This window comes from Triticum dicoccoides, chromosome 3B (assembly GCF_002162155.2).
Source record: "Triticum dicoccoides isolate Atlit2015 ecotype Zavitan chromosome 3B, WEW_v2.0, whole genome shotgun sequence".
Lineage (NCBI taxonomy): Eukaryota > Viridiplantae > Streptophyta > Magnoliopsida > Poales > Poaceae > Triticum > Triticum dicoccoides.
The window spans coordinates 767,137,248-767,146,122 of record NC_041385.1 but is presented as its reverse complement, the minus strand read 5'-3'; positions in this window follow the sequence as shown (position 1 = coordinate 767,146,122).

Below are 8,875 nucleotides of genomic sequence, written 5' to 3'. Positions count from 1 at the left end.
AATATCATCTTCATTAAACGTAGCATCCCCAAGCTTAGGACAAACATTAATTGCATCAAATATATTCTCAAACATGTCTCATCAAACATAGCATCCCCAAGGTTGGCCTTTTCATATCATAAGCATAATCACTCTCATCATTAATAATATGGATAGCACCAATAGTATAACAATTATCATCATCACAATTAGTAATAGGAGAAACATCATTTGGGAGGGATACCTTTCTACCTTTGCTTCTCCGTCTTTTCTTTTTCTTCTTCACATTATGTATGGGTTTAACCCTATTTTTTGAGCTCCTTATTAATGAGATTGGTTGAATAGAAGGCTCCTCTTCGTTACCTGATTCATCATAAGAAATAATAGGAGGATATTGGGAACTCTCTTCCCTTTCATTAGTGTTCTCTTCATCTTATATTTGCTTTATTTTCTTCATGTAATTGGCAATATAAGGATTTTCAATGCAATTCACCGTACAATACATATAAATTTCCTCTAGATCAATATCAAGGAATTTCTCAAGGTTATATTCTGGAATATGCTTAGTTGCACATTTCATTTCTTCATAACCCAAAATCAAACTAAGTTCATTATGATGTGCAAGGGAAATCAAGTCATCACAATTTTTGGACACGATTCGATCATGAAACAATTTGCATCGGAGATTTAAATGACCATGTTCATTGCAAAGTTCACAAGCACGCTAAAGAAATTTTAAATTTTCAGCACTCACATCTAGCCTTTCTTGCAACCATTTAGTTTCTAAATACTTATGCCTCTTGCAAAATCTATCTTCCCTATTTGGTGTGTACTTGCAAACTCTATGCACTCCACAAATATTGACATGCTTATAAGAGACATTTTCATCATGACTAGTGCAATCATCATTAGTACTATGGATATTCAAAGAGTTCATACTAACAAAATTGCAATCATGTTCATCATTCAAAGATTTAGTGACAACATTTTTATAGACTTCTTCTTCTAGCACTTGAGCACATTTTTCCTTTCCATCATTCTCACGAAAGATATTAAAAAGATGAAGCGTATGAGGCAAACTCCATTCCATTCTTTTGTAGTTTTCTTTTATAAACTAAACTAGTGATAAAATAAGAAACTAAAAGATTCGATTGCAAGATCTAAAGATATACCTTCAAGTACTCACTGCCCCGGCAACGGCGCCAGAAAAGAGCTTGATGTCTACTACGCAACCTTCTCCTTGTAGACGTTGTTGGGCCTCCAAGTGTAGAGGTTTGTAGGATAGTAGAAAATTCCCCTAAAGTGGATGACCTAAGGTTTATCAATCCGTGGGAGGTGTAGGATGAAGATGGTCTCTCTCAAACAACCCTGCAACCAAATAACAAAGAGTCTCTTGTGTCCCCAACACACCCAATACAATGGTAAATTGTATAGGTGCACTAGTTCGGCGAAGAGATGGTGATACAAGTGCAATATGGATGGTAGATATGAGTATTTGTAATCTCAAAATATAAAAACAACAAGGTAACAAGTGGTAAAAGTGAGCGTAAATGGTATTGCAATGCTGGGAAACAAGGCCTAGGGTTCATACTTTCACTAGTGCAAGTTCTCTCAACAATAATAACATAACTGGATCATATAACTATCACTCAACATGCAACAAAGAGTCACTCCAAAGTCACTAATAGCGGAGAACGACCGAAGAGATTATGGTAGGGTATGAAACCACCTCAAAGTTATACTTTCTGATCAATCTATTCAAGAGTCCGTAGTAAAATAACACGAAGCTATTCTTTCTGTTTGATCTATCATAGAGTTCGTACTAGAATAACACCTTAAGACACAAATCAACCAAAACCCTAATGTCACCTAGATACTCCAATGTCACCTCAAGTATCCATGGGTATGATTATACGATATGCATCACACAATCTCAGATTCATCTATTCAACCAACATAAAGTACTTCAAAGAGTGCCCCAAAGTTTCTACCGGAGAGTCAAGATGAAAACGTGTGCCAACCCCTAGTCATAAGTTCATTGAACCCGCAAGTTGATCACCAAAACATACATCAAGTAGATCACATGAATATCCCATTGTCACCACAGATAAGCACGGCAAGACATACATCATGTGTTCTCAAATCCTTAAAGACTCAATCCGACAAGACAACTTTTAAGGGAAAACTCAATTCATCACAAGAGAGTAGAGGGGAGAAACATCATAAGATCCAACTATAATAGCAAAGCTCGCGATACGTCAAGATCGTATCACCTCAAGAACACGAGAGAGAGAGAGAGAGAGAGAGAGAGAGAGAGAGAGAGAGATCAAACACATAGCTACTGGTACATATCCTCAGCCCCGAGGGTGAACTACTCCCTCCTTGTCATGGAGAGTGCCGGGATGATGAAGATGGCCACCGGTGAGGGATCCCCCGTCCAGCAGGGTGCCGGAACGGGCTCCCGATAGGGTTTTGGTGGCTACAGAGGCTTGCGGCGGTGGAACTCCCGATCTATTGTGCTCCTCGATGTTTTTAGGGTATATGGACATATATAGGCGAAAGAAGTTGGTCAAGGTAGCCACGAGGGGCCCACGAGGGTGGGGGCGCACCCAGGGGGTAGGGCGCGCCTCCCTGCCTCATGACCACCTCGAAGCTGCCCTGACGTCTACTCCAAGTCTCCTGGATTGCTTCTGTTCCAAAAATAACTCTCCCAAAGGTTTCGTTCCGTTTGGACTCCGTTTGATATTCCTTTTCTACGAAACACTGAAATAGGCAAGAAAACATCAATTTGGGCTGGGCCTCCGGTTAGTAGGTTAGTCCCAAAAATGATATAAAAATGTAGAGTAAAGCCCATAAACATCCAAAACGGGTAATATAATAGCATGGTACAATTAAAAATTATAGATACATTGGAGACGTATCAGGGCACCAGATACCAGTCCTCCATCTTGGAATGGGGAGCTGATCAATGCTCCAGAGGAAAGTGAAGATGATGTTGACGTGTACAGCAAGCCTAGGAAGGATCACAACTCCATGGCTAATATGTACCTATTCCTGATTCGGCTTTGGAGACACATAAGTTTGGTTCTATTTATTATCTGCTTGCTGGTTTGACCATGATGAATACTATCTTGAGGCAACTATGTTGCCCAAGTCTGGAGATCACAGGATGATTCGTGGTCATTCCATCAATTTGCTTCATTTGTTTGATGTGCCCGAGAAATTCAAAGTCATGAGCTTGATTGTTGAGACAGTGAAGAGGACAACAGCCGATCAAAAGAGATCTTGTGGATATGCCCCACACATCCAGATGTTGATCAGTTCCTAGGTGGGAACTGGGACATATCTACTGGACAAAGAGCATCTTCCCCCAAGGTCAGATTCTGCGGACAACGAGGTTGTCATGGATGCTTCACATCCTACTTCTGTAGAGGCTCAGGAGAAGATAGAGAAGGCAAAAGCTACAAAAGCAGCAAAGGCAGCAAGTGCCCCAGATGCTTTAGTTAGAATCTCAAGACCAAGCAAGATCAACTCAATTATCTGTTTGAGGCTACCATGAGGATTGAGAAAAACTTGGCCACCTTGTCGCAGAATCAGGAGAGCCTTGAGAGGATCATCGAGACAAAATTGCATGACCTTGATGTGAAAGTCATAAAGATTCAAACCACTATGGAGAAAATGTGAGATGATTCCAAGGATAGTGATGACAGACCCACAATAGGTACATTCCAGAGAGTGCTAAGGGCACAAAGATCATCAGTTGTGCTAGTTTTCACAAACACTAGGACTATTTTTTCTGCACCTGCAGCCACTGGCACAGTTGCCCCTCCAGTGTCAACTCCTCCAGCTCGATAGACTTTAGTAGAGGCATTTGCATATGGACTCCTCTCTACGCCGTCTATGCACACCGGAGCTCCCGGAGATCATGCCTAGAGTGTCGTATAGCACTATACATTTTCGAACTTTTTGGTAACTTTTTGCCAAAGGGGGAGAAAGTGTATAGATCATAGGCTTTGAGAGAGAGAGAGAGTGTGTCTTTTTGTTCTTGTTGGTTTTATTTGTCTTGCTACTCTTGCTACATTGATTGTTTGGTTATTGCTTCCTATGCTACAATTTATGTTATGCTCGTGAGATACTTATGTGATCATGTGTTTGATCATACTTTGCCTTAATGTGTGCTTGCATGATTATATCTATGATGCTTATGTATGATCATTCACTTGTATCCTTGGTGATGAGTGCATGTTATTTAATTCTTATCATTTTGAGCGCTCCACCAAGACGTATGTGACATGGAAGAGTGACCCATGATCCTAATCGATTGTGCATTTTCATTCAAACGCAAATTTTAAATAATGCACAAATTTAGGGGGAGCTCTTACTTATCGCATATTTCTCAAGAGACGATGTATTTCATTCCTATTATCATTTGTTGAAGCATTGATCTATATGTTGTCATCAATTACCGAAAATGGGGAGATTGAAAGTGCAACTAATCCCCAGGTGGTTTTGGTAATTCATAACAACATATAGTTCATTGAACTAATATCCATTCAACTTTAATATTTGAGGAAGTTCAGTGAATGACATGGCATGGACTAGGAATGTGGACCCCTCAAAATGCTAAGGACACATATTGGCAAAAGCTCAAGGCTATTCATTTCATTTTTAGTGATCCAAGATCACATTGAGTCCATAGGAAAGCCAATACTATTAAAAGGGGATGAGGCTTTGCTTAATGGTCTACTTGCTCAACTACTTAGTGATATTGCTCCAAAACCCTCAAGCACTTTCTCATTCCAGATATGTCCAAAACTCAAAGTCAAACTCGTCCCCACCGAAACATTCTATCTGGAGCCACCGAGTTCATTCGACATAGCCACTGCTAGAAACCCTAACAGTTTGATCACACCGATATGGATCTCGGTCTCACCGAGATGGCCTTGCAACTTCACTGTGACTTGTTGCACTCTTTAGGTTTCACCGAGTCAGTGCAATCGGTCACACTGAGTTGACTTGACATTCGCTCTGTTGTCTTTTGCTTCACTTCGGTCTCACCAAGTTGATGCAATCAACGCAACCGGTTGATGTTTGCCCTAAGCCCTAGCACATCGGTCACACCGAGTTGTTCCAGTCGGTCCCATCGAGATTCCTAATATTAACATTTCGAACTGAATCGGTCTCACCGAGTTCTTTTATTCGGTCTGACCGAGTTGGGTCAAATATGTGTAACCGTTGGATTTTGTGTGGAGGCTATATATACCCTTCCACCCCGTTCTCCATATGAGAGAGAGCCATCAGAACGTGCCTAAACTTCCAGCATGCATTTTCTGAGGGATAGCCACCTACTCATGTGTGGACCAAGATATACCAATCCTACCACAAGAATCTTGATCTCTAGCCTTCCCCAAGTTGCTTTCCACTCAAATCATCTTTCCACCATAGCCACATTTATAAGAGAGAGTTGAGTGTTGGGGAGACTATCATTTGAAGCACAAGAGCAAGGAGCTCATCATCAACACAACATCTATTATCTTTTTGAGAGTGGTGTCAACTAGATTGGTTAGGTGTCGCTTGGGAGCCTCTGACAAGATTGTGGAGTTGAACCAACAAGTCTGTAAGGGCAAGGAGATCGCCTACTTCGTGAAGATCTACTCGAGTGATGCAAGTCCTTTATGGGCAATGGCCATGGTAGGATAGACAAGGTTGCTTCTTCGTGGACCCTTCGTGGGTGGAGCCCTCAGTGGACTCGCACATTAGTTACCCTTTGTGGGCTGAAGTCTCCATCAACGTGGATGTACGATAGCACCACCTATCGGAACCACGCCAAAAATCTCCGTGTCTACATTACTTTTGCACTCTCCAATCCCTTCCCTTTACCTTCATATGCAATGTCTTACTTTTCGCTGCTATACTCTTAGACTTGCATGTGTAGGTTGATTGCTTGACTTGTGCTAAATTGCTAAAATTTGCCCGCGATTAAAATTGGGAAAAGGTTAGATTTTTATTTAGTCAAGTAGTCTAATCACCCCCCCCTCTAGACCTACTTTCGATCCTACACTTACCCTAATTGTAGCAACCTTGTGTTTTACTTTATCATACATGTAGCCTCATTAATTTGACATTTAGTGACAAGTTGGTTCTACTTATCTTATACCAAGCTGAATCATGTGTTCTCCATAGTCCAAACTACAATTGCTATTCCAACCATCAAAATTTTTTAGCTTGTTTGATTGCGGAAAAAAGGAATAGACCCACCATCCAACAAATTTGATCAATTGTGTGCAAAGTTGATGCCGATCCATACATAAAAGAAGTACATTAATTTGCTTCTAGAAGCCCAATGCACCCACAAGAATTTTACATGCGGGAATTTGAAGAACAAGTGGCCTATCGATTCAGTGCTATATCACAATACGGGCATTCCTTTGCTCCCTTGTCATCCTTTACGAGATAATAGTTATTTGAAATAAATGGAGCTCACGCTCCACGAAGGACATCTTTAAGAAACAATTTATACTTTTATTTTTCAGAAGAAATCTGAAATTAAATACACATATACCTAGAAACATAATGCACATGTGTGTATAATTTCACAATGAAATATGTTAAAATGGGAGTTGCACAAAAAAATCAATGTCTTTTTAGCACATGCGCTCTTCATTCTCAAAGTGTGTGCTTTTGTTTTTTGTGTGCAGCTCACAATTCAAGGAATTTCATTGTAAATTTCTACAAACATATACATGACATCCTTGTGTATATTCTTTCATAATTTTTTTAAACTGAAAAGTAGGAACTTTGATTTTTTTTAAATGACTGGCTCGATGGAGTGTGTCCTCCAAAACTCTCTACTCATAGGCCTTCTCTTATTATTGTACACATAGTCTTAATACTCTAAGCAACACACAGTTAAATTAGGAGCACAAGAGTTGTCTTGGTGTAATAGATTTCTTAGTACTTCTTTATAAGGCAGCTTTCTTCCTTTCAAATTGCTATCAAATGCATCCAGGTATCTCTCAAATTTCATGAATATTGGAGGAAAAGCCACCACAAACTACCACCTTACAAACTTTGGCAAAAAAGTTACCACTTTGGCTCTAATTTTTGACAAAAAAACTACCACTTCTATTATTGACCAATTTAGCTCAAAATAAGGACAAGTATAACAACTATGGCCCACCCATAGGGGTTGGCGTGACACGAAAGTCAATTATGTCACTCTGGACCGTTAGTTAAATGTTATGACATGCAGGACCCACATGTCAGCCCCAACCGTCTCTTCCCTCAATCACGGCGAGACACACTTCGCACCGACCACCGGAGACTGGCAGGCAAGCCGCCACGGCTCCTACGATGCCCTTCCTCTCCTCTACTGGCACAGTGGACAAGAACACCGCCATGGACAGGCCAGGGAGCTCGCCGGACTTGCTCAGAAAGTCAACACCGGGCAAGTGGGAAGGCCCTGTGCCGCTTGCGGTCCACCCTTCATGGATCCCCGAGGCAAGCCGCCCGGGTGCACGTCGTCCGGGCAGATTAGACGATGCGCGGTGCTCTAAGGAGCCAGTCGTGGCGAAACGGATGACATGGAGGGCCTCCTCGCCCGCGCGGGCTGGCTCCCAGGAGGCGGTTACGTGCATCTTTCATATGAGTAATGATAGCTCTTCTGTTGATATTTGTAGAGAAACTTTGAATACTTCAAGCAACACAAAGTTAAATTAGGAGCAAAAGAGTTGTCCTTGTGGAGTAGAACCCATAGTATTTCGTTATAAGGCGGTCTTTTTTTCAAATTTCTGTCAAAATGCATCCAGATTTCCCACAATCTCATAGGAAAAAGGTCCTCCGTCCAATGCACCCACAGTCAATATCCTCCAAGCAGTTAAATAAAAAAAGCAAAGAAATGATGCGGCCCTAATCCACTGTCCACTTACCTAATGCGCGCGCATAGGAATCCACACCAAGTGGAGAGTGGACGCCAAAAGCCCCAAAGATCTTCGCGTGGCCTCCTCGAGTACCCCCCCTCCTTCCTGCTCCCCCAATCCATAGATGGCTAGCCTAGCAGCCAGCCCTCATGTCTGTCAGTCTCGTGGAGCACAGTTCAACTGCCACTTGTTGCTCTCCGGATGGCCCATCCACCACCACTGACCACAAAAAAGCATGGAAAATCGTGCCGAATCAGGCGTCGATCGAATCTGACGGTCCAAAACAAGCCGGTTCCCTCGATGCGATTCCTGTTCGTCTGGACAAGATCGTTGGACCACTTGGGGCCCGACACATGTGCGCCCGCTCCCCCGATTGGCTGCCCCCCTGCATGCATGCATCGGAGACCGTGCATGCGCCCGGCCTCTGTCTCCACGTACGGCCGGCCGGCCGGCCGGCACATTTCATATTCACCCATCCGTGCGCTACTGGCGCAGCAGCCTCCCCTCCGTCGCGGATTCCACGGCGTCGCGAACTATGTGCAATCAGTGGGTTAGGTTAAGCTAGCACAATCAGTGCAAACTATGTGCAAGCTCGAACCGGCAAAAATTGGCCGCACATTCTTTTCTCAAACTAGCTAAACAAGGCAGCCTCGATTTCTCAAATAATTTATTTTGAGATGCTTCATTAGTGCTGGGGATAAAAGAGTGGGTTATTTAAGCAAAGCAGCCTCGATTTCTCAAATATTTTATTTTGAGAAGTTTTATTCTCTTAGAGTTTGGGGATAAAAAATGTGAGTTATTTGGGAGTTCAAAAAAACAACTTCATCAGCCTAAAAGATATTTTTCTGTCTTGCCTATTTGCCACCCTCCTACCATCCATGTAGCTTATAATTTAACCTATGTACGAGCATAACGAATATGTTCGAGAACTAGTCGATGGTTATTTGCCATAGGCGAAAGGCCCAAATCCGTGTGGG